At 37.8% G+C, this 23,170-nt stretch overlaps 1 protein-coding gene and 1 non-coding gene across 7 annotated transcripts in view; both read right to left on the reverse strand.

Moving 5' to 3' along the window:
- Window positions 1–5,031: 5,031 nt before the first annotated feature.
- LOC110836307 (uncharacterized) lies at window positions 5,032–13,584 on the reverse strand. Of its 3 annotated transcripts, none has more exons than XR_015533802.1 (6): window positions 13,557–13,584; window positions 13,240–13,312; window positions 12,515–12,783; window positions 11,211–11,282; window positions 10,673–10,911; window positions 5,032–9,690 (listed from the first exon to the last, which is right to left on the reverse strand). It is a non-coding gene; the product is annotated as an uncharacterized LOC110836307 (transcript). The 3 variants fall into 3 exon arrangements; XR_015533801.1 differs by lacking the exon at window positions 13,557–13,584 and adding an exon at window positions 13,499–13,551; XR_015533803.1 differs by lacking the exon at window positions 13,557–13,584 and adding an exon at window positions 13,499–13,546 and having other exon boundaries at window positions 12,515–12,747.
- Window positions 13,585–17,251: 3,667 nt separating this feature from the next.
- Window positions 17,252–23,170, reverse strand: part of SP2353 (EGF like, fibronectin type III and laminin G domains protein pikachurin) — a 515,929-nt gene continuing 510,010 nt past the window's right edge. The window contains exons 20-24 of one of the 4 annotated variants that reach the window (XM_087343561.1): window positions 21,070–21,141; window positions 20,529–20,767; window positions 19,389–19,545; window positions 18,605–18,721; window positions 17,252–17,607 (exon numbers count right to left, since the gene is read on the reverse strand). The gene's annotated coding sequence lies outside the window, so the exon portion shown is untranslated. Of the gene's footprint in view, window positions 18,722–19,388; window positions 19,546–20,528; window positions 20,768–21,069; window positions 21,142–23,170 lie in introns of all 4 variants that reach the window. The other 3 variants (XM_087343562.1, XM_087343559.1, XM_087343560.1) reach the window with 3 other exon arrangements.

Raw genomic sequence — 23,170 nt, forward strand, 5'->3', positions numbered from 1 at the left:
AAAGCCGCCGTGAATGCTTCACATCATATATCAGGCTTCATTCTTGTTTTTTTATTTATTCTGACATATTATCAGTGCCTATCGAAGTTGATATTACACGAAGCGTTGAATTCCCAAATGAAATAAATACGTTTAAAAGTGTATATAATGATAAACAACAATAATATCACAGGTGAGATTTCAGGTTCTTACGGCGGTGAGTAAGAAGATGGCTGTCTTCTGGGTTGTTGCCGTCAAGCATTTCTGAAACGTAGGTCTACTTCTAAGAGTACATGGCGCAACAACCTTGAAGACAGCCCATATTAAGATTCCCAAACTTATAAAAAAATGATATAATTTTAGCCATAATATTGTGCTGCAATTAGTACATTTTAGTATGTCTTACTATACCTATAAATGCGCACCGAAGTTCGAATAACTGACAGCAGTTTAAAAAATTTTAATTCATGAATTAGCCATGTCGCAAGATTCTCACGCCCGCTAGCAACGATAGCCCTTTGCTCCTAAGTTACAACAAACCTTACAATTCCAAATAAACTAGTTTTCCTGGAACTTGTAGGTGAGTTTCAAATCATGTAGCATAAAGCCTAAAATCAAGATCACGCCCCGAGTTACCAAGAATCTGTCTACAGATAATTACAGAGAGGTCACAACAGGGAACCATTCGACGAATGTGGCAGAGGACAGAGAGAAATGATTCTTCTTCTGAGAAATTAGGGCTCTATCCAAAAGTTCTAATCAAACGTGGCTTCTTAAGTTCTTAAGTTATTTTATGACATTACACCGGTTGTTGACATCATTTGCTGTCTCTCCGGATTAGACGATAGATTAATTTATAACAGGATTATTTTTGACATTGTTTCTACTATACAGGTTATAAAGAGGCAACCGAAAGTTGCGGCCTTGTGGTTACCGCTCCTACTTCTTGTTCAGGTTGTCCCGGGTTGAATGTTGCTCCCGGCAAGCTTAAGACTCACTATCCGAATAAAAAAGCCTGGCTGCGCTGGTTAACGATGCGCTTTATCTAACCGGTTCTGCTGTGTTCCAGTGTATGGAGTACCACTGAACCACGAAAGTAAGACAGAAGACTTTATTTTTCGATTTTACAAGGTCTTAGCCTGTCTAACACGGTTAACATGAACGCTCCGCCCCTGATAGCATTTAATGGGACATTAGCATACATGTGGTGTTTTATTAACGTTATATTTTAGACGGAAAATCTTAAGATACCAACTGATGCATCTAGAAGGCTGGAAAATATTAAAATAAATCTTAAATGCCAGAATCTGACGGTGTAAACGGAATTGAGCTAGCTCATCACATGGTCAATTTGTGGATTCTTGAGAATACAGTAATGGAACTTCGGGTTCCATACAGACGGAGAATTCCTTGCTCATTTGAGCGGCTATCACCTTCAAGGTGGACTTGGTAATAGTACCAGAAATAAAGTCAAGTGCACAAAGTAAAACATTTCTCACCTACAAGCAGATGTTGTCAGAATGTCTGCTTATCGACAAGATCACACTACTTGTTACCAGCAACCGATAGAAGCTCGAAATTGTTCCGTAACAACCCAGAAGACAATCGACAAGAGTCAAAACATTATTTTACTTGTGCCATTACTTTACAAGAACAACTGACTTGTTTCGAGGCTCCAGGAAAGCTTTAACACGCGACAAATTACTTAAATACTTCCATGATTTCTTGTGCTTAGAAACATAAGACCTTCCCTGTGAAGAGCTTTTTTGTTTAAAATTCAACGAAAAAATATCTCTCAAAGTTATTTGTCCAGTTTAACAGAGGGGAAAATTGTATTGAGTAAAGAAGCCGCAGCCTGACGTTAATTTTTACTACCATTTTCCGTATACACGTTCATGACATTGGACTTGAGCATGAAACAGCCTATTATTCTATTTAATTCGATAGCTGATAAGACGTCGTCAAATTAAGGCGTGGGAAACTGATTTAAGTGCCTTCAGAGTTTTTGTATGGAGCTAACTAGCTCCGTGTTACGCAGGAGTGGAGTGAAATTATGCATGGAGCATTTTCAATGCATTATAAAGGCAAGTGATGGAAAAAATTTAATCTTTATCGAAAACATCTAAACCCCAGTGTGTATGCTAAATTGTCAACATTAATGCAAATTGTATGCTTTATATTCACCTTCATGTCAGGCTTCAGAGTGTCTGTAATAAACGTTCCGCGAAACCGTCTTCTTTCTGCCTGTTGGTCAAATTAAAGCAAAAATTCTTGGAAACCTGCTCCTTAGGAATTTACTTCGCTATCAAGAATCAACCTTTGGTTTTAATAATGACAGATGTAGGAATCTGTCGATCGATGGAAGATGCAGCGTATACTGGCATTAAATAACCAGCGTATTATGACCCATTACTGTTGAAAGGAATACACAGTTGAACAGTAATATAACTTACTCAAACGTCATTGTAATAATAGCACATCTATCAATTTTCTTCATAAACTAAATGTGAAAATATCTTCACGGCGACTGTAATCAGATTTCTGTCAAAAGCACAGCCGACACAAAACCAACCGCATGACTCCTAATTTCCGCCAAACGCAGTGTCCACCAGACCCCAACACAGGCGCCACAATAGCCTGGTTTGAATTTCTTGTGGCCACAGTCGCCACCGCCAGAATGTAATTTCAGTTTCTTCCGCATCGCACGAACTGCGCAATCGAGTGTCACGGACATTGGCTATTATATCAGAAGCAAACAGAGCTTCAGACCTAAATGTAAAATACATTACTTCAGTGAAACTGGTAAAAAGTTTTTTCATCAGAGTCACGTGGTCTTTAAACACCCCCCCCCCCCTCTCCACCTGAAGTAACAAGCGAACATTTCCTTAATATAGGCCTGTGTCACACTATCGTCCATAAGGTATGTCTACTCTCGTGCGCTTTCGTTTTCAACATTCAATTCAACTTTCGTTTAGGGCATGCCTTTGTTGAATGTGTCAAAGGCATGCCTCTAGCTGTCCACACTACGCTGCCATTTGTCAGGCAATTCTTCTGAACAGGAGAGAGGAACATGGCAGACGTAACTTTACTTATGGGCATAAGTGCAGCATATTTAGTTATCGCAGGTGAAAGAAAAAGAAAAGAGCAACGGCGGCGACGCATATGGATGAAGGATTATTTAAAGAAACGGGATTTTGGAATTCTGAAGGATTTGGAAGTCGATGAAGAGGTTCTATTTAGAAACTTTACACGAATGTCCAGAGCAAACTTCAACACGCTTTTGGAAACAGTCGTGCCGAAAATCGCAAAAAAGAACACTCACTTCAGAGAAGTGATACATGTTGCGATCAAGTTAGCTATAACGCTGAGATTTTTAGCTACCGGTGATTCGTTTTCATCCTTAATGTATTTGTTTAAAGTTTCCAAGCAATTCATTTCAGCAATGCTGCCAGAGGTTCTGAAAGCTATAGTGCATGGACTTCATGATTATGTCAAGGTAAGTGGTTTTATTAAATTCTAAATAAATTATTATAAATTATATATATATATTTATTTATTTTTATGTTATATTTTATGTGTTTGCATACACATAATTACTTTTTTGGAAAATACAGAAATTCTTTAATGCCATCAACAGGCATGTCCGTGTTGTTTGTATGAGTAGTATATGTAGAAGATGAATATCCACTTTTTGGCGTTCCTTAGAAAAGTATGAACGCAAATTTTTTATTTTGTTTTTCACACTCTTCACGTCGATGTTTAACTTGCTGCTCATCTCAGTCAAAGCATCGCTACGTTTTGTTTTATTAGTGTAGTCTCGATGGTTGTGACGATGGTTGAAACGACCTGTAAATGTCAATAAACAACAAAGTTTCTTCTTCAGAAGACGCCATCTTGAGAATGAGACGCACGGCGTGTTGAACCAAAACCCACTCAGGCTGGGAACACGTGCAATGAGGCATGCGCTGCTAAAACTGCTGCCGTTCAACTCTCTTCAGGCATGCGCAGACGCATGCGTTACGTGCGCTATTGCTTGCGCTATAACGCATGCCATTGACGCACGTAAAAGCGCACGAGTGTAGACATAGTTAAACAGAATTTGTTGACAGCCTTCTCCATACCACAGAACGTCGCGGTTGAGTGGTTAGCATTCCCATTTCGTATTACGGAGATCCCGGATTTGAATTTCCACAAAGGGGCCGACCATCCTGAGATTTTGGATTTGTCCCCTCAGTATCATCAAAAAAGTACGGGGATTGCACTGTACCGTAAAAGAGGTCACTACCGTTTCCTTCCCAGTTTATTATTCAGAGTTACTCCAGCAATCGACGATGACTTCTGCACCTAAGAAATGTTTATAAATAGAAGAATCACATGTCGTCAGTGGACTGGTCACTCACTACTCACAAATTCACACTTCAAAGACTAGGAAACCTCCGCGAAAGGAGGGAGGTCATGTCCCGAAGCACCGTAGAATAAGAATCACATTTTTCCTATTTGACGCTGTAAAAACACCGCATTTGCAAACTACGGCCCGCGGGTCAAATCCGGGCCGCCGCCTCTTTTGTACGGCCCGCGAGCTAAGAACGGATTTTACCTATTTTATTCTTTGAAATTTCACGGATATATTTTCTGACCTCAAAATACAGTTCCAGCAGCGTTTCTCGGATCTTGATGCAAGTGCAGAAGACATTTCCATATTTCAAAATCCATTTGACTGTACAATTGAGAAGCTTCCACCTAACCTTCAATTGGAAGTGATTAATCTGCAGTGTGATGACATGCTAAAAAGCAAATTTCAAGAGAAGAATCTTAACAGAATTCTATAAATGTCTTCCAAGCGATGAATACGGTCAATTAAGATCATATGCTCGGGGATTTATATCTGTATTTGGCAGCACCTACCTGTGTGAAAAGACATTTTCAAAGATGAAATATGTAAAATCTCAATATAGGTCAGCATTAACGGATGAACAGTTACCATCAATTTTGATGCTAGGGAGTACTGAATTTAAACATCAGTTTGGTGAAATGTTATCTCATAACAGGCAATTCCATTCTTCTCATTAGTAGAGCTGTATTTCAAACAATTGTAGTAAACTTATTATTACGTTACATTTTGTTCAATAAATTTGTTAAAACTTGGTTTTTTCTTGTTACATAAGTAGGTTTACCTATATAAGTATCCTCGAGTTTGCCTCTTGGCCCGCAGAGCCTAAAATATTTACTATTTGGCCCTTTAAAAAAAATGTTTGCCGACCCCTGACCTAAACTATTATATTCTCGCACATACCCCATGATAGAGCCAAACTGTTTGCTGAAACAAGTTTTCGGGCGATAAATGCAAGAAGATACAATATGTCATAAAGTCATGCTTCACAATCCAATGAGAACGGTCTCAGGAAAGAATGACCATCGCTTCCTGCGCCGGTGTGCTGCATTTTAGTGGTGGAAGTCTCTCTTAATTTCAGATTTAAAGGATAACATTTTTTTCCATTTACGTCTTATTACTTCATTTCTTTCCGTCTAAAACACTTTAATTACAAAACCACATTTATGTTTACGTCTTTATTTTGTGAAAAAAATCAGCCGGAAGAAATTTTTGTCTCTCTTTCTATCTTTTATTTCTTATTTCCTTTGTTCCTTTCACGTGTGTATGATGTAAGGCCGGCCCTAGGATACGGAGAATATGGGCAAATGTCCCAGGAGGCGAGCTTGGAGGGAAAACTATCTTGCTCGTATTAATAAATACCGACATTCGTTTAAAAAATAAAATATGAAAACGTCTTTGAATACTTTAGTGTCAGAGCGAAATCACTTCCACGTCCATGAAAACTGGTGTAATATTCTGATGTGGGGGCTTTAGGTGAAACAGTAATGTGGTTCAACCATAATACGAGGTGCGTTCGGAAAGTTTCCAGACTGTGTCAATAGCGGGCGAACCGGATGTAGTACAAGCTTCTGCCTTTAGGGGGTGCGGCCTACATTCATAGTGAATCAGTGTGCCAGCCGGCATCATCAAATTAGCATTTGTTTCTTAGTTACGGGAGTTTTGGTAGTGCATTACACCGACCCTCCTGCGATTTCGGAATGGCGTGTGCATCAAATTTTGCCAAAAACTCGCCAAAACGGCTACGGAAACCTATGAAATGCTAAAGCAAGCATTTGGGGAGTCCGCAATGGGTCGTGCACAAACTTTTGCATGGCATTCACGTTTTAAAAATGGCCGAACCTCTGTCGATGATGACGAGCGTTCTGAACGACCATCTTCGAGCACAACGCCCGAAAATGTTACGAAGATTCGGCAGGCCATTCACGAAGATCGACGTCGTAAAATCAACGACTTGTGCGACATTGTTGGGATAGGCTATGGGACCTGTCAGCTGATTCTAAAGGAAGACTCCGCATGCGACGCATCATGACAACGCGCCAGCGCACACCGCCCTCAAAGTTCGGCAGTTTTTGGCCTCAAACACCATGGCCGTCATCCCGCTCCCTCCTTATTCGCCGTGTGACTTCTTCCTCTTCCCAAAGATGAAAATTCAGCTAAAGGGAAGGAGATTTGAGACGATAGAAGAGATTCAGGCAGAATCGCAGATGGTGATTGACAGGCTGACAAAGAAAGATTTTCAGGGATGCTTCCAGGCTTGGCAGTGGCGCTGGGATCGTTGTGTTCACTCCCAGGGGAACTACTTCGAGGGTGATGGATGAATTTAATACCTGAGATAAGTGTACGCGTTTTTATAGGCGCAGTCTAGAAACTTTCCGTTCGCACCTCGTACATCTCAACACCACTGTGCCCTCAGTTCAGCAATTTTTATTTCAAAATTGACTAATGTGGTTTTTGTTCGTTCCTCAAACCTCTAGGCGTCAGTGGTAACTAGTGCCCGCTTGCACGCTCAAAACTGATTGCTCAGAGTCATTTAATTCTCCGAATAATGAGCAAAAAGGGTCATAAAATTGTTACAATATCTACGTTTTGTATAAAATAATCTTAATTTTAGTTATACTTATACGAAATTTCCCAATTCCATTCACTTTTCCCAGTACAGCGTGTGGCCGCTACAAAACCGTGTTGGATGTTTCCATTTGATGAATTTCTTTGGCCAAATAGCTCGCGGGCCGTATAAAAAGTGGGTGCCGGGCGGATTTGGACCGCGGACCGTAGTTTGCCGACCCCTGCTCTGAAGTCAACTTGAAAATTGTGTGTGACACTAGCCCAGGATACAATTATGGTGACTGCAAGACTTAAAAGATTACCCAAGAGACAGAATACAAATGTATGATACTTCACTAAATTCACAGGGTAACAGACCAAAAATCTAGCATTATAGGTGAAGGATGTCAGTTGTTTGAGGTACATATATATTGGCATGACAACTCATCAGGTCCAATTCATTTCATACTTTGTACCAGTGCCAGAGTAAAGGGGTTAAAGTCCAAAAATTATAACAGACCTAAGACTATCTTTACAGCAAACATATATTACTTGTAACTTGGTAAAACTATTGCTACAGCTTTAAGTTCATATATAAATTGTATAACCACAATCAATAAACAGATCAATGAGAATATTAAAAAAATTAGTTTTTTTGAACCAAAAATAAAGTAACTGCTGTCATTGTTATCATTATGGAAATGACATATTCATGTAAATTTCAACCTGTCACTCACCCCTACATCCCAAACTGTTACACAATTTGTATTTATTTATGGTTACTATCCCTGACATAAATAATTTAATTTATCAACTGCAACTCCATGTTACATAGATATCATGAAATTACATTAATTACGAAACAAGTCTTAGCACACTATTTTAAATTCGGTCCATCAAATTTAACATTAATAACACTATTATCTGGTATGGTGGATGTTTACTTGCCAGGGATACAAGCACAATAGACTGGACAGCCTCTTTAAATGAATCATAAATTTTTGGTAAGAGTTCTTCAAGTTTTGTCTTGCTTGGGATTTCGCATGGAGATCTCAGAGTTGCAACAAGCCTCTGGGAACCACAGCCCCCCGCAACATCCAGCAGCTGCAAGTCAAGGATAACTAACTCTGCTATTGCACTGATATCTTTCTTACCATCCATCATGCCATGCCATGAAGATGATTGTTAATATTGTCTTCTGGGAGAACGACTGCCACATTCTGATTGGAGAGACCAGGACTACTACCCTTCAACACTACCCACACGTTGTTTTGATTACTGCTGCTTTCCTCATCTTCGAAGTTCTGAAGATTAATGACTATCACCTTCTATCTGCACTGTACCATCTGCTGCTGTTGTGTAGATGTGTGGTGGCCCAATTCCACCTGGAGACTTAAGTGACTACATGCATTCATACTCGGACGACATGGTGGCGTATTGGCCTCCAATTCCAGGTCATGTGCATGTTTATTCTGCAAATGCATTCGTAAATTACTAGTGTTGCAATTATACGCTATTTGCATTTTGCATAAGATGCACACAATTTTTACTTTTGTAAAAAAAATCTCCATCATCTGTGGCTGGGAAACCAAAATACTTCCAGTATATACTACACATAGACATCGGAACAACAATTTTTTATATGTAAAGGTGTGTTTTTCTTCCACCACTGTTTTTTGCTCTAACAAGTACTTCTCCTTCTTCCATGGCTCTCCGGTCCGTATTTGGTCCATGGCCTCCTCAATTCTCCTCTTCCATTCGGTCCTCTGTTAGGTCCGTCTGTCTGAGGCTTTGATTGAGTTTCAAAACATCTTCCTTTTTACGGTGCATAGCCTTGCAACCAACCCCCAACCTGGAGGACCAGGGTACCTGTCTTAGTCTGACCTCTCCAACTCGAGTAATCTGGCTACAGAGGCCCTACCAGTAGCTCTTGGGATGACTGAGGTACTCAAGCCCCACCACCACGAAAAGGTGCAGGTACCAGTAAGTGGGGTATCAAGTACTACTGTTGTTTAATAGGTATGGCATTGAATACACCTTTGTCACAAGAATATATAAAAAAGGCTATAAATGAAGAAACCGATATAACTCTGAAAATTCATAGCATTTAAAGTTAAATTGGTAGTTTCTAACCCTAGTAAAGGTACAATTGTCTGTAGTAAATAAACAAATGATCATGAGTGCCAGACAAGAATTGATGGTGGTGACCATTAGAGATAGGAAAGTTTGTGATGACATGGTTGACAGCAATGTTAAATTTTACATGGAATGACCCAGTATTATTTGTTTAGGGACATAAGTGATGAGATTGTTTTCCATTTTTTCAAATGAAGGAATACTTCACATTATGCTCGCAGTATTTGGTCTATACATTATGACTTGAATTACCTAACAGACAACTGTTACACACAAATACTTTAAGAATAAAAAACATTTTATTATAAATACTTATTTGCTAATTAATATTAGAACAATGAACATATATGTAAGATTTGAGGTCAAAGGTCATACTGCCTCCATCATCAGGGCGATGAGTATGGGTTGTTGCGCCGTGTGGTATGGTAAACATCGACCAGACTACACAGTGCAACAACCCAGAAGACAGAAATCTTCATACTCACCCTGTGAAAACCTCAAATCTTATAATAACACAACAGACCCTAATCTATATAGGAAGCCAACCACTCGAAGCCATTCTGATAACCACTGCGCCTATGGGCCGAGCATTGGAAGACTTCAAATGGGCGTTTTTGCAGTGCTTGGGATCTGGTGCCCTACAGCAATGAAAAACTCAACTATTATAATTATTTAAAACAAACTACCTTTACTCTAAGACAAGTCAAGTGCTTGATCAGATGATGCACCTAACTTCAGACAAAGGATATAATTGATAATTTTCTGCTTGGTCAGGGCCATCACATATCTTGTTGGGTGGTTAGAGATGAGTATCAACCAGTACAAAGTGGAAATAATGCAAGAATTATAAACAAAACATCCATTTATGTGACAATCAGGGAACCAACATTTTTGTATTACTTATGCAGGGATTTAAAAAAACTTCTTCAGGTACTTTTACTTCAGTAATACATTCACTGCAGATTTAAGTGAGAATCTCCTTCTGTGTCAAGCATAAGTGTATACACCTGAATGTAAATTTGTCATTTGTTCCTACCTACATCCTCCTGGTATGGCCTTTGCCCACCGAAGCAAGGGGGAAAGGCCACTTCTGAAGTTGGAGCACCCACAGGGCAGATGCTGTTAATTCGAATCATAGGATGATCAAGGGAATGATAGTCAGCAGACGGAACAAACAGTTTAATGTGAACTCTGAACCATGATACGAGTCTGGTATTCAGTCCCAAAGTTCCTTCATAAAACCTCAAGGTAGCATGCACATGTGGGGACCAAAATGAAGACAGAATACATACTTTGCATCATATCCTTAGTTTTCTTAATGACACTTGAGGATCTCATGACAGCAAATGTGAAGATGGTGTTTTGCATTGTTGCACTTTGTAGTCTGGTAGAAGATTACCAACATTTCAGAGATGCTTACTTTTTCAAATCACTAAGGTGATTTCCCTGATGCACCTTCGAAACATCATTAAACTTCTACAAGACTACATGGTGCCACAAACCAGATGCCACTTATCTTCTTACCTGTCTTGTTCAGGAAACAAAGTCTAAAAGGGTTGATACCATCTGTTTCAAGAAACATAATTACATTCATATATTGCTTGCTCTTCATTTACGTACCTTGCCTGTGGTCTTCCCTAACACATCTGTGAATTGTAAGTTTAATCGGTTCACTAATCCTTGCGTCGGATTATCCAGTTTGTTAAGTATAGCAAGGATAGGGGCGCCTTTGAATGCAGGATTTATCAAGAGGCTTTCCAGGAAATCTTTATCCTGCGCCCACTGATCGTCTCGAGTGCAATCAACCACGTATATTACTCCATGTACCGCCTTAAAGAGCTTCTGCCAAGCACAGCGTCCTGGAACACAGAATTTCATTAACTCGGAATCAACAACATTCCAGATAGCGTCAAAACTTTAATTTGCTTACCTATGGCATGGAAATTCTAAAATATTTCAGTTTTTGTTTCATTTAAAGATATTTGCTATTTACATTTAAAAGAGAAGTTAGTTCAGAAAAATTATAATTCAACCATCCATAACACAGCAGATTATGAAAACCATAACTGAAAGACTGATTCAGGGACTAGAAGTTTTAAACACTAGATACTTATTGTAATTAAACTTTTTAAAATGGAAATAACTTTCTTTCACTTACCTTTAGAATCGCCTTTCATGTCATATACTACATATTCGTTTTCATTTATTATGATTCTTGTCTCTTCTGCCCCTATACAAATAAAAACAGAAATATAGCTATTTCAAAATGAACACTTTCTAGCTTAGTTTATGTAATTAAATCCACACATCAGAGTCCTTTCATGCAAAGCTAACAGTCAATCAGGAAATAGCACCTCTTTTATGTTCACAAGAGGCTGCCACTTGGCCCCTCAATCCAGTCCATATTTTCTATGTTTGCTATGCCTAGCCCACAACCTTCTTGATTTGATTTCTGATCCCTACTAATACCAGAACCATATTTGCAAGGGTTTTACAGAATGAACCCTGAGATGTCTGGAATGGCATTTTGCAATAAAAAATTTATTGCCAGCAGAATAATTGGCTTATTTACGAACCGCCATTTCACATCCTCAAAAATAACCACAATTAAAAATGCTACTGCTCTGAAACAACTGTTTTGTTCCTGCTCCACTTTTACTGATACCTAGCTATATTTTGCGGAAATGCCAACCTAACAGTGCAGTTCTATTGTAAAACAAATGTAAAAGAAAATTTAATTCCGAGTCCTTCCATATTACTCTAATAACCACTCCTGCCTTGAAATAGCTACTTAAAATTAAATACAGGAAGATCCCATAGCCTCTGTGCTTCTGTATGAATACAAATATATTGAGTAGGCAAATTTTATATATAACAGAATGGAATATGTATTGGACAATATTTTCTGATTCCCGTAGAATAACACCAAGAACTGTGCAAAATAGTTCCTCTGTTATATTTTAGTGGCTATAAAATAATTCCACTCACAAATTTTCAGATACCACAGAAATGCTGTCAGCACAATGAATTAGTTTAAGCTATAAGAAACCAGTTCAATCATGTTTGATAGGGCTGGTGAAATTAATATGAAACTGGGTAAAATGAATCCACAGTTCATCAGATATTCTACATACTTCTACAACAGCTGTATATCCATTTTCAATACAACTGCATTACATTACATTGCCGTGTTAGAAAATGTTTTAAGAAACAATATTAAAAAGATGTTAACAGCATTTGTTGCAAACAGTTTCAGTTCGACGGATAAAAAGTTGCACTTTACATCTTACATTAAAACTAGCACTTAACAAAACTTATCCAACTTCCTAGACATCCATGCATTTATTATATGGAGACAGTCCTCTGCTGAGAGACTGCAATTAATCTCAGAAAATTAAGGAAGGAGGTGAACAAAGTGTCATGAAAGAGGTAAGTTTCACTTCTCATAGGCATGCTGCTTACTTTAATGCAATCTCCAATCAAAAGTGCAGATATCTGCACCCTTCATAAGGTGCACTAAGGATGATTTCCCCACTTCAGGTAATCCAACCACAAGAATTTTTCTTGAATCGTCCAGTAATGTGAAAACCACAGAACATATATCATATATCAAATCATCCATCCATGGTATGGGCTCTATGCAACCTCCTTCCAATAGCTGCCGTAATAACGTTGTCTTTCCATTTTTTCCACTCCTAAAAATGCAAACCTCACCTTCTGATGCCATAAACCTTTTATAACAGGAAAAAAGATTGAACCACGGTTCCGGAGAATCTGACGTAAATACGTCTATACGGAAAGGAAGTTTATATATTAGCTTTAATTACAACAACATTAACAACAATGCCGAGTAAACAGATGACGTTTCCTAGGTAACACAATGCACGCAAGCTGACCATTGTTGTCCATCCATATTAACACGTTTTCATTTCACTTTTTTGCCAAATGATCCTTCCGTATAGACGTATTTACGTCAAAAAAACAACCCAAAATTTGTAAGACCTAAGTTTTGGTTATGCAGTATGATTCTATTGTATAAACAAATATCCTTACATGAAAGTATTCTATCAATAAATATTAATGTGTTTTATTGGCATTGTGAACTGATGTGCTAGAAGCGCATATGGGTTTCGATTAGATCTACATGCTAAGACGAAATAAATAAACAGGATTCACATCACACTTACCCAGGTATCGCCGAACGCCACTTATTATGGTCGAAACATACTGAATAATCTACTGAACACAAAAATCCAGCTTCTGTAATGCAAAATAAAATGTAACACAGCTACTTTTATAATTGTACAATAAATGTGATCTACACATGCGGGTTCTACGGAACAAAGAGCACCATATAAAATACTGGCGGGAACTACTAAATGAAATTAATTCAACCATAAATATGGCCCAGATCTTTTACGTCCTAGTGGAATGAATTCACGTAACTCTAGACTTTACTGGCCTCTTCATGTATCGATACGGATTTAATTAACTACACTCTTACCGGTACACAGAAAAATTCATACGCCAATACTTACTTAACTATTAACCACACCAAAAGAACAAACGTACGGCCACGCCACACCACTCTGACGCCATCAATCCCCCTTCATCACATCTCTAGACGTTGCGTAATTTACAAATTGAAGATTTATGGCAACCCTGCATCGAGCAGGTCTATCGCCGCCATTTTTCCAATAGCATGTGTTCATTTCGTGTCTCTGTGTCACATTTTGGTAATTCTCGCAATGTTTCTTTAGACATAATGCTATTGCACTCTAATAGACTACAGTATTGTGTAAACATAACTTTATATGCACTGGGAAACCAAAATTTCGTGCGACTTGTTTACATTGTCATATACAGAAGCTATTTAATTTCTATATTAGTAATATCTGGGAGTAGTAGTTGTACATCAGTGTATAATTAAATTCTGGGCATCAAGTTTCAGTCACTCAGAACCTTCATTGGATACATTTTTTATTCTGAAGCAGAGTTATATGTGACTTGCCACTGTCTGAAATTATGTATTACAAAATTTAAAATTAAGTTGAGAATTAGAAATTAAAAAGTACAAGTTGTCTTGCAGTAGTGTATATAGTGCACATAAAACCAATAACACACAGTCCTACAATTAATCACATCAATCTGTAATCACAAGTTTAGTTATTCAAAATAATTAACCTTTGACCATATTAAAGTTACTTTGTACACTATAATCTTAAGTTTGAGGTTAGATATCGTTTGTAGAAGTGTGTACTGATTATTCCCAAATTTTTTTTGGAAGTTAGAGGTATTTATTATTGTTCTTACTTCTGTGACATGTGTCATGCTGTGGAACCTTTAGTATAATATTGTGACTAAATTTGCTTTGACTACATGCCAATCTAAGTGATTTAGTTTTGTTGACTTGAACGTATTGATTTCAATATAGGATGTTGATGTCTTTATTATTGTTGATAGGTGAATGAAGCTTAGGTGTTTTGAACGAATGGATAGTTCCATGGAAACTCAAAAGTTTGTTAATAATGTTCCAAAAAAGGAACCCACTCCTTCAAAACAATAATAAATTAGGAAAATATTAAATGAGTCACAGAGATTATATAACAGCAGGAACTACTCTGTACACATTCACACCAATCTCTTGCATTTTGGTGGTGCTTGAGATGCAGCTGTGCTGTAAACATGGACAAGTGTATGGGTGTATGAGTTAATTTGCTGATAGCTGTACATGCAAAGCAAGTAGACACGGATCGACCCGTTCTGCAAGTGCCTGAGCACTGTGGGTCCCAACTTCTCGTTGGCTTGTTCTATAGTCATTCGGTAGGACTCCTTGGACGAGGGATAGGCCCGTCGCAAAGCCTCTCTCTACCTGTACACAGGACAGCACAACAGAGAAAAACGCGGACAAACCTCCATGCCTTGAGTGGGATTCGAACCCAAAGTCACAGCGACCAAGCGACACAAGGCCCACGCCTCAGACCGCGCGGCCACTGCGGACCCCGAGTAGATACTAGCAAACATAAAAACTTCAGTCATTTGTATGCTGCCTACATACAGGTACAATGCATTCATTTAACAAAATTCACATTCAAAATTCTACTAGAATAACATCAAAAGTCCTATGTACTACATGGGTACCATGTCTCATGGTAATTAAAGTTTAATCTATTCCATCATATCTGCAGTTACTCTGTCTGCATCACTTCTCTTATTACTGATACCACTACCCCATTTCACTTTCCACAACTAATCTTGTATCCCTTCCCTTTTATTCACCTATTCCACTGGTAAGAACCACCATAACAAGCAATAGATCAGTACAACCAAAAATCTAGCATTATAGGTGAAGGATGTCAGTTGTTTGAGGTACATATATATTGGCATGACAACTCATCAGGTCCAATTCAATTCATACTTTGTACCAGTGCCAGAGTAAAGGGGTTAAAGTCCAAAAATTATAACAGACCTAAGACTATCTTTACAGCAAACATATATTACTTGTAACTTGGCAAAACTACTGCCACAGCTTTAAGTTCATATATAAATTGTATAACCACAATCAATAAACAGATCAATGAGAATATTAATTTTTTTTTTAGATTTTGAAGCAAAAATAAGGTAACTGCAATCATTGTTATCATTATGGAAATGACACATTCATGTAAATTTCAACCTGTCACTCACCCCTACATCCCAAACTGTTACACAATTTGTATTTATTTATGGTTACTATCCCTGACATAAATAATTTAATTTATCAACTGCAACTCCATGTTACATAGATATCATGAAATTACATTAATTACGAAACAAGTCTTAGCACACTATTTTAAATTCGGTCCATCAAATTTAACATTAATAACACTATTATCTGGTATGGTGGATGTTTACTTGCCAGGGATACAAGCACAATAGACTGGACAGCCTCTTTAAATGAATCATAAATTTTTGGTAAGAGTTCTTCAAGTTTTGTCTTGCTTGGGATTTCGCATGGAGATCTCAGAGTTGCAACAAGCCTCTGGGAACCACAGCCCCCCGCAACATCCAGCAGCTGCAAGTCAAGGATAACTAACTCTGCTATTGCACTGATATCTTTCTTACCATCCATCATGCCATGCCATGAAGATGATTGTTAATATTGTCTTCTGGGAGGACGACTGCCACATTCTGATTGGAGAGACCAGGACTACTACCCTTCAACACTACCCACACGTTGTTTTGATTACTGCTGCTTTCCTCATCTTCGAAGTTCTGAAGATTAATGACTATCACCTTCTATCTGCACTGTACCATCTGCTGCTGTTGTGTAGATGTGTGGTGGCCCAATTCCACCTGGAGACTTAAGTGACTACATGCATTCATACTCGGACGACATTGTGGCGTATTGGCCTCCAATTCCAGGTCATGTGCATGTTTAATCTGGAAATGCATTCGTAAATTACTAGTGTTGCAATTATACGCTATTTGCATTTTGCATAAGATTCACACAATTTTTACTTTTGTAAAAAAAATCTCCATCATCTGTGGCTGGGAAACCAAAATACTTCCAGTATATACTACGCAGACATCGGAACAACAATTTTTTATATGTAAAGGTGTGTTTTTCTTCCACCACTGTTTTTTCCTCTAACAAGTACTTCTTCTCCTTCTACGGCTCTCCGGTCTGTTCGGTCCATGGCCTCCTCAATTCTCCTCTTCCATTCGGTCCTCTGTTAGGTCCGTCTGTCTGAGGCTTTGATTGAGGTTTCAAACCATCTTCCTTTTTACGGTGCATAGCCTTGCAACCAACCCCCAACCTGGAGGACCAGGGTACCTGTCTTAGTCTGACCTCTCCCACTCGACCAATCTGGCTACAGAGGCCCTACCAGTAGCTCTTGGGATGACTGAGGTACTCAAGCCCCACCACCACGAAAAGGTGCAGGTACCAGTAAGTGGGGTATCAAGTACTACTGTTGTTTAATAGGTATGGCATTGAATACACCTTTGTCACAAGAATATATAAAAAAGGCTATAAATGAAGAAACCGATATAACTCTGAAAATTCATAGCATTTAAAGTTAAATTGGTAGTTTCTAAACCTAGTAAAGGTACAATTGTCTGTAGTAAATAAACAAATGATCATGAGTGCCAGACAAGAATTGATGGTGGTGACCATTAGAGATAGGAAAGTTTGTGATGACATGGTTGACAGCAATGTTAAATTTTACATGGAATGACCCAGTATTATTTATTTAGGGACATAAGTGATGAGATTGTTGTCCATTTTTTCAAATGAAGGAACACTTCACATCATGCTCGCAGTATTTGGTCTATACATTATGACTTGAATAACATAACAGATAACTGTTACACACAAAGTTACAATCTGTGAAACATTGAGATGAAGTTGGAATTCTTGTGATAAGCGATGTAGATGTTCAGAGTTTAGATGATGGTTCGTTTGTACTGAATGCATTCCATTCTGCATAGTACAGAAGATCCTTTATATGCGATACCCAACAGCACAGAGGCTCTGATGAGAAGCAAAGGACTTTGGCACGAACATCTTGAGGCTGAAATTCCAACTTCATGGGAGAAGAATTGGGATTTACTTCTCTTTAATAGTAACAAATACTTTAAGAATAAAAAACATTTTGTTATAAATACTTATTTTCTAATTAATATTTGAACAACAGTTTTATTAATGTGAAGGAACACTTAGATGAAGATTTCTGTCTTCTGGGTTGTTGCGCTGTGTAGTCTGGTCGATGTTTACCAACGTTTCACGATCGCCCCGATGACGGAGGCAGTATGACCTCCGAAACGTTGGTAAACATCGACCAGACTACAGAGTCCTTCCATATTACTCTAATAACCACTCCTGCCTTGAAATAGCTACTTAAAATTAAATACAGGAAGATTCCATAGCCTCTGTGCTTCTGTATGAATACAAATATATTGAGTAGGCAAATTTTATATATAATAGAATGGAATATGTATTGGACAATATTTTCTGATTACCGTAGAATAACACCAAGAACTGTGCAAAATAGTTCCTCTGTTATATTTTAGTGGCTATAAAATAATTCCACTCACAAATTTTCAAATACCACAGAAATGCTGTCAGCACAATGAATTAGTTTAAGCTATAAGAAACCAGTTCAAGCATGTTTGATAGGGCTGGTGAAAATAATATGAAACTGGGTAAAATAAATCCACAGTTCATCAGATATTCTACATAATTCTACAACAGCTGTATATCCATTTTCAATACAACTGCATTACATTACATTGCTGTGTTAGAAAATGTTTTAAGAAACAATATTAAAAAGATGTTAACAGCATCTGTTGCAAACAGTTTCAGTTCGACGGATAAAAAGTTGCACTTTACATCTTACATTAAAACTAGCACTTAACAAAACTTATCCAACTTCCTAGATATCCATGCATGTATTATATGGAGACAGTCCTCTGCTGAGAGACTGCAATTAATCTCAGGAAATTAAGGAAGGAGGTGAACAAAGTGTCATGAAAGAGGTAAGTTTCACTTCTCATAGGCATGCTGCTTACTTTAATGCAATCTCCAATCAAAAGTGCAGATATCTGCACCCTTCATAAGGTGCACTAAGGATGATTTCCCCACTTCAGGTAATCCAACCACAAGAATTTTTCTGGAATCGTCTAATCCTGTGAAAACCACAGAACATATATCATATATCAAATCATCCATCCATGGGCTAAGGGCTCCTTCCAATAGCTGCCATAATAACGTTGTCTTTCCATTTTTTCCACTCCTAAAAATGCAAACCTACACTTCTGATGCCATAAACCTTTTATAACAGGAAAAAAAATTGACAGTGGAACCACGGTTCCGGAGAATCTGACGTAAATACATCTATACGGAAAGGAAGTTTATATATTAGCTTTAATTACGGCATTAACAGCAATGCCGAGTAAACAGAAGACGTTTCCTAGGTAACATAACAATGCATGCAAGCTGACCATTGTTGTCCATCCATATTAACACGTTTTCCTTTCACTTTTTTGCCGAATGATCCTTCCGTATAGACGTATTTACGTCAAAAAAACAACCCAAAATTTGTAAGACCCAAGGTTTGGTTATGCAGTATGATTCTATTGTATAAACAAAGATCCTTACATGAAAGTATTCTATCATTAAATATTAATTTGTTTTATTGGCATTGTGAACTGATGTGCTAGAAGCGCATATGGGTTTCGATTAGATCTACATGCTAAGATGAAATAAATAAACATGCTAACCTCTGAAACATTGGTTAGCATTGACCAGACTACACAGCGCAACAACCCAGAAGACAGAAATCTTCATACTCACCACTGTGAAAACCTCAAATCTTATAGAAACACAACAGATGTCAATCCATGTAGAACGCCAACCACTCGAAGGCGTACTCATAACCACTGCGCCTATGAGCCGAGCATTGGAAAACTTCAAATGGGCGTTTTTGCAGTGCTTCTTGAGATCTGGTGCCCTACAGCAATGAAAAACTCAACTATTATAATTATTTAAAATAAACTACCTTTACTCTAAGACAAGTCAAGTGCTTGATCAGATGATGCCCCTAACTTCACACCAAGGATATAATTGATAATTTTCTGCTTGGTCAGGGCCATCACATATCTTGTTGGGTGGTTAGAGATGAGTATCAACCAGTATAAACTGGAAATAATACAAGAAGAATCAGGGAACCAACATTTTCGTATTACTTATGCAGGGATTTAAAAAAGACTTCTTCAGGTACTTTTACTTCAGTAATACATTCACTGCAGATTTAAGTGAGAATCTACTTCTGTGTCTAGCATAAGTGTATACACCTGAATGTAAATTTTCCAATTGTTCCTACCTATATCCTCCTGGTATGGCCTTTGCCCACCGAAGCAAGGGGGAAAGGCCACTTCTGAAGTCGGAGCACCCACAGGGCAGATGCTGTTAATTTGAATCATAGGATGATCAAGGGAATGATAGTCAGCAGACGGAACAAACAGTTTAATGTGAACTCTGAACCATGATACGAGTCTGGTATTCAGTCCCAAAGTTCCTTCATAAAACCTCAAGGTAGCATGCACATGTGGGGACCAAAATGAAGACAGAATACATACTTTGCATCATATCCTTAGTTTTCTTAATGACACTTGAGGATCTCATGACAGCAAATGTGAAGATGGTGTTTTGCATTGTTGCACTTTGTAGTCTGGTAGAAGTTTACCAACATTTCAGAGATGCTTACTTTTTCCATCACTAAGGTGATTTCCCTGATGCACCTTCGAAACACCACTAAACTTCTATATGGTCCCACAAACCAGAAGACAGTTATCTTCTTACCAGTCTTGTTCAAGAAAGAACCTCTTTCCAGAAATGTACATACTTCTGATTACTTCAGTCTAAAAGGGTTGATACCAACTGTTTCGAGAAACATCATTACATTCATATATTGCTTGCTTTTCATTTACGTACCTTGTCTGTGGTGTTCTCAAACACATCTGTGAAGTGTAAATTTATTTTATCCACTAATCCTTGTGTTGGATTATCTAAGTTGTTTAATAAAACAAGGATAGGGACTTCTTTTAAAGCAGGATTGATCAGGAGGCTCTCCAGAAAATCTTTATCCTGAGCCCACTGATCCTCTTGAGTACAATCAACCACATACATAACTCCGTTTACATGCTTGAAATGCTTCTCCCAAGCACAGCGTCCTGAAACACAGAATTTCATTAACTCGGAATCAACAACATTCCAGACTGTGTTAAAAGTTTAATTTGCTTACCTATGGCATGGAAATTCTAAAATATTTCAGTTTCTGTTTTCATTTGAAGATATTTGCTATTTCCATTTAAAAGAGAAGTTAGTTCAGAAAAATTATAATTCAACCATCCATAACACAACAGATTATGAAAACCATTACTGAAAAAGTGATTCAGGGACCAGAAGTTTTAAACACTACATAGTTATTATAATTAAACTTTTTAAAATGGAAATCCCATTTCCTTTCACTTACCTTCAAAATCGCCTTTTGTATCATACACAGTATACTCTGTGTTATTTATTTTCACTTTTGTCTCTTCTGCCTCTATACAAATAAAAACAAAAATATAGCTATTTCAAAATGAACACTTTCTAGCTTAGTTTATGTAATTAAATCCACACATCAGAGTCCTTTCATGCAAAGCTAACAGTCAATCAGGAAATAGCACCTCTTTTATGTTCACAAGAGGCTGCCACTTGGCCCCTCAATCCAGTCCATATTTTCTATGTTTGCTATGCCTAGCCCACAACCTTCTTGATTTGATTTCTGATCACTACTAATACCAGAACCATATTTGGAAGGGTATAAACAAATATCCTTACATGAAAGTATTCTATCATTAAATATTAATTTGTTTTATTGGCATTGTGAACTGATGTGCTAGAAGCGTATATGGGTTTCGACTAGATCTACATGCCAAGACGAAATAAATAAACATGATTCACATCACACTTACCCAGGTATCGCCGAACGCCACTGATTATGGTCGAAACACATTGAATAATCTACTGAACACAAAAATCCAGCTTCCGTAATGCAAAATAAAATGTAACACAGCTACTTTTATAATTGCACAATAAATGTGATCTACACATGCGGGTTCTACGGAACAAAGAGCACCATATAAAATACTCCAATGAAATTGATTCAACCATAAATATGGCCCAGATCTTTTACGTCCTAGTGGAATGAATTCACGTAACTCTAGACTTTACTGGCCTCTTCATTGACCGTCAGTCTGCATGTATCAATACGGATTTAATTAACTACACTCTTACCGGTACACAGAAAAATTCATACGCCAATAACTATTAACCACACCAAAAGAACAAACGCAAGGCCACGCCACACCACGCTGACGCCATCATTCCCCTTCATCCCATCTCTAGACGTTGCGTAATTTACAAATTGGCAACCCTGCGTCGAGCAGCCATTTTTCCAATAGCATGTGTTCATTTCATGTCTCTGTGTCACATTTTGGTAATTCTGGCAATGTTTCTTTAGACATAATGCTATTGCACTCTAATAGACTACAGTATTGTGTAAACATAACTTTATATGCACTGGAAAATCAAATAATTCTTGCGACTCGCTTACATTGTCATATACAGAAGCTATTAAATTTCTATATTAGTAATATCTGGGAGTTGTTGCTGTACATCAGTGTATAATTAAATTCTGGGCATCAAGTTTCAGTCACTCTGAACCTTCATTGCATACATTGTTTATTCTGAAGCAGAGTTATATGTGACTTGCCACTGTCTGAAATTATGTACTACAAAATTTAAAATTAAGTTGAGAACTAGAAATTAAAAAGTACAAGTTGTCTTGCAGTAGTGTATATAGTGCATATAAAACCAATAACACACAGTAGTACAATTAATCACATCAATCTGTAATCACAAGTTTAGTTATTCAAAATAATTAACCTTCGACCATATTAAAGTTACTTTGTACACTATAATATTAAGTTTGAGGTTAGATATCGTTTGTAGACGTGTATACTGATTATTCGCAAGATTTTTTTGGAAGTTAGAGGTGTTTATTATTGTTCTTACTTCTGTGACATGTGTCATGCTGTGGGGCCTTTAGTATAATATTGTGACTAAATTTGCTTTGACTACGTGCCAATCTAAGTGATTTAGTTTTGTTGACTTGAACGTATTGATTTCAATACAGGATGTCGATGTCTTTATTATTGTTGATAGGTAAATGAAGCTTAGGTGTTTTGAACGAATGGATAGTTCCATGGAAACTCAAAAGTTTGTTAATAATGTTCCAAAAAAGGAACCCACTCCTTCAAAACAATAATAAATTAGGAAAATATTAAATGAGTCACAGAGATTATATAACAGCAGGAACTACTCTGTACACATTCACACCAATCTCTTGCGTTTTGGTGGTGCTTGAGATGCAGCTGTGCTGTAAACATGGACAAGTGTATGGGTGCATGAGTTAATTTGCTGATAGCTGTACATGCAAAGCAAGTAGACACTGGGATCAACCCGTTCTGCAAGTGCCTGAGCACTGCAGGTCCCAACTTTTCGTTGGCTTGTTCTATAGACATTCGGTA

This window comes from Zootermopsis nevadensis, unplaced genomic scaffold, assembly GCF_977971745.1.
Source record: "Zootermopsis nevadensis isolate Lab colony 2312 unplaced genomic scaffold, Znev_1.0 Znev_ptg000006l, whole genome shotgun sequence".
Classification (NCBI taxonomy): Eukaryota; Metazoa; Arthropoda; class Insecta; order Blattodea; family Termopsidae; genus Zootermopsis; species Zootermopsis nevadensis.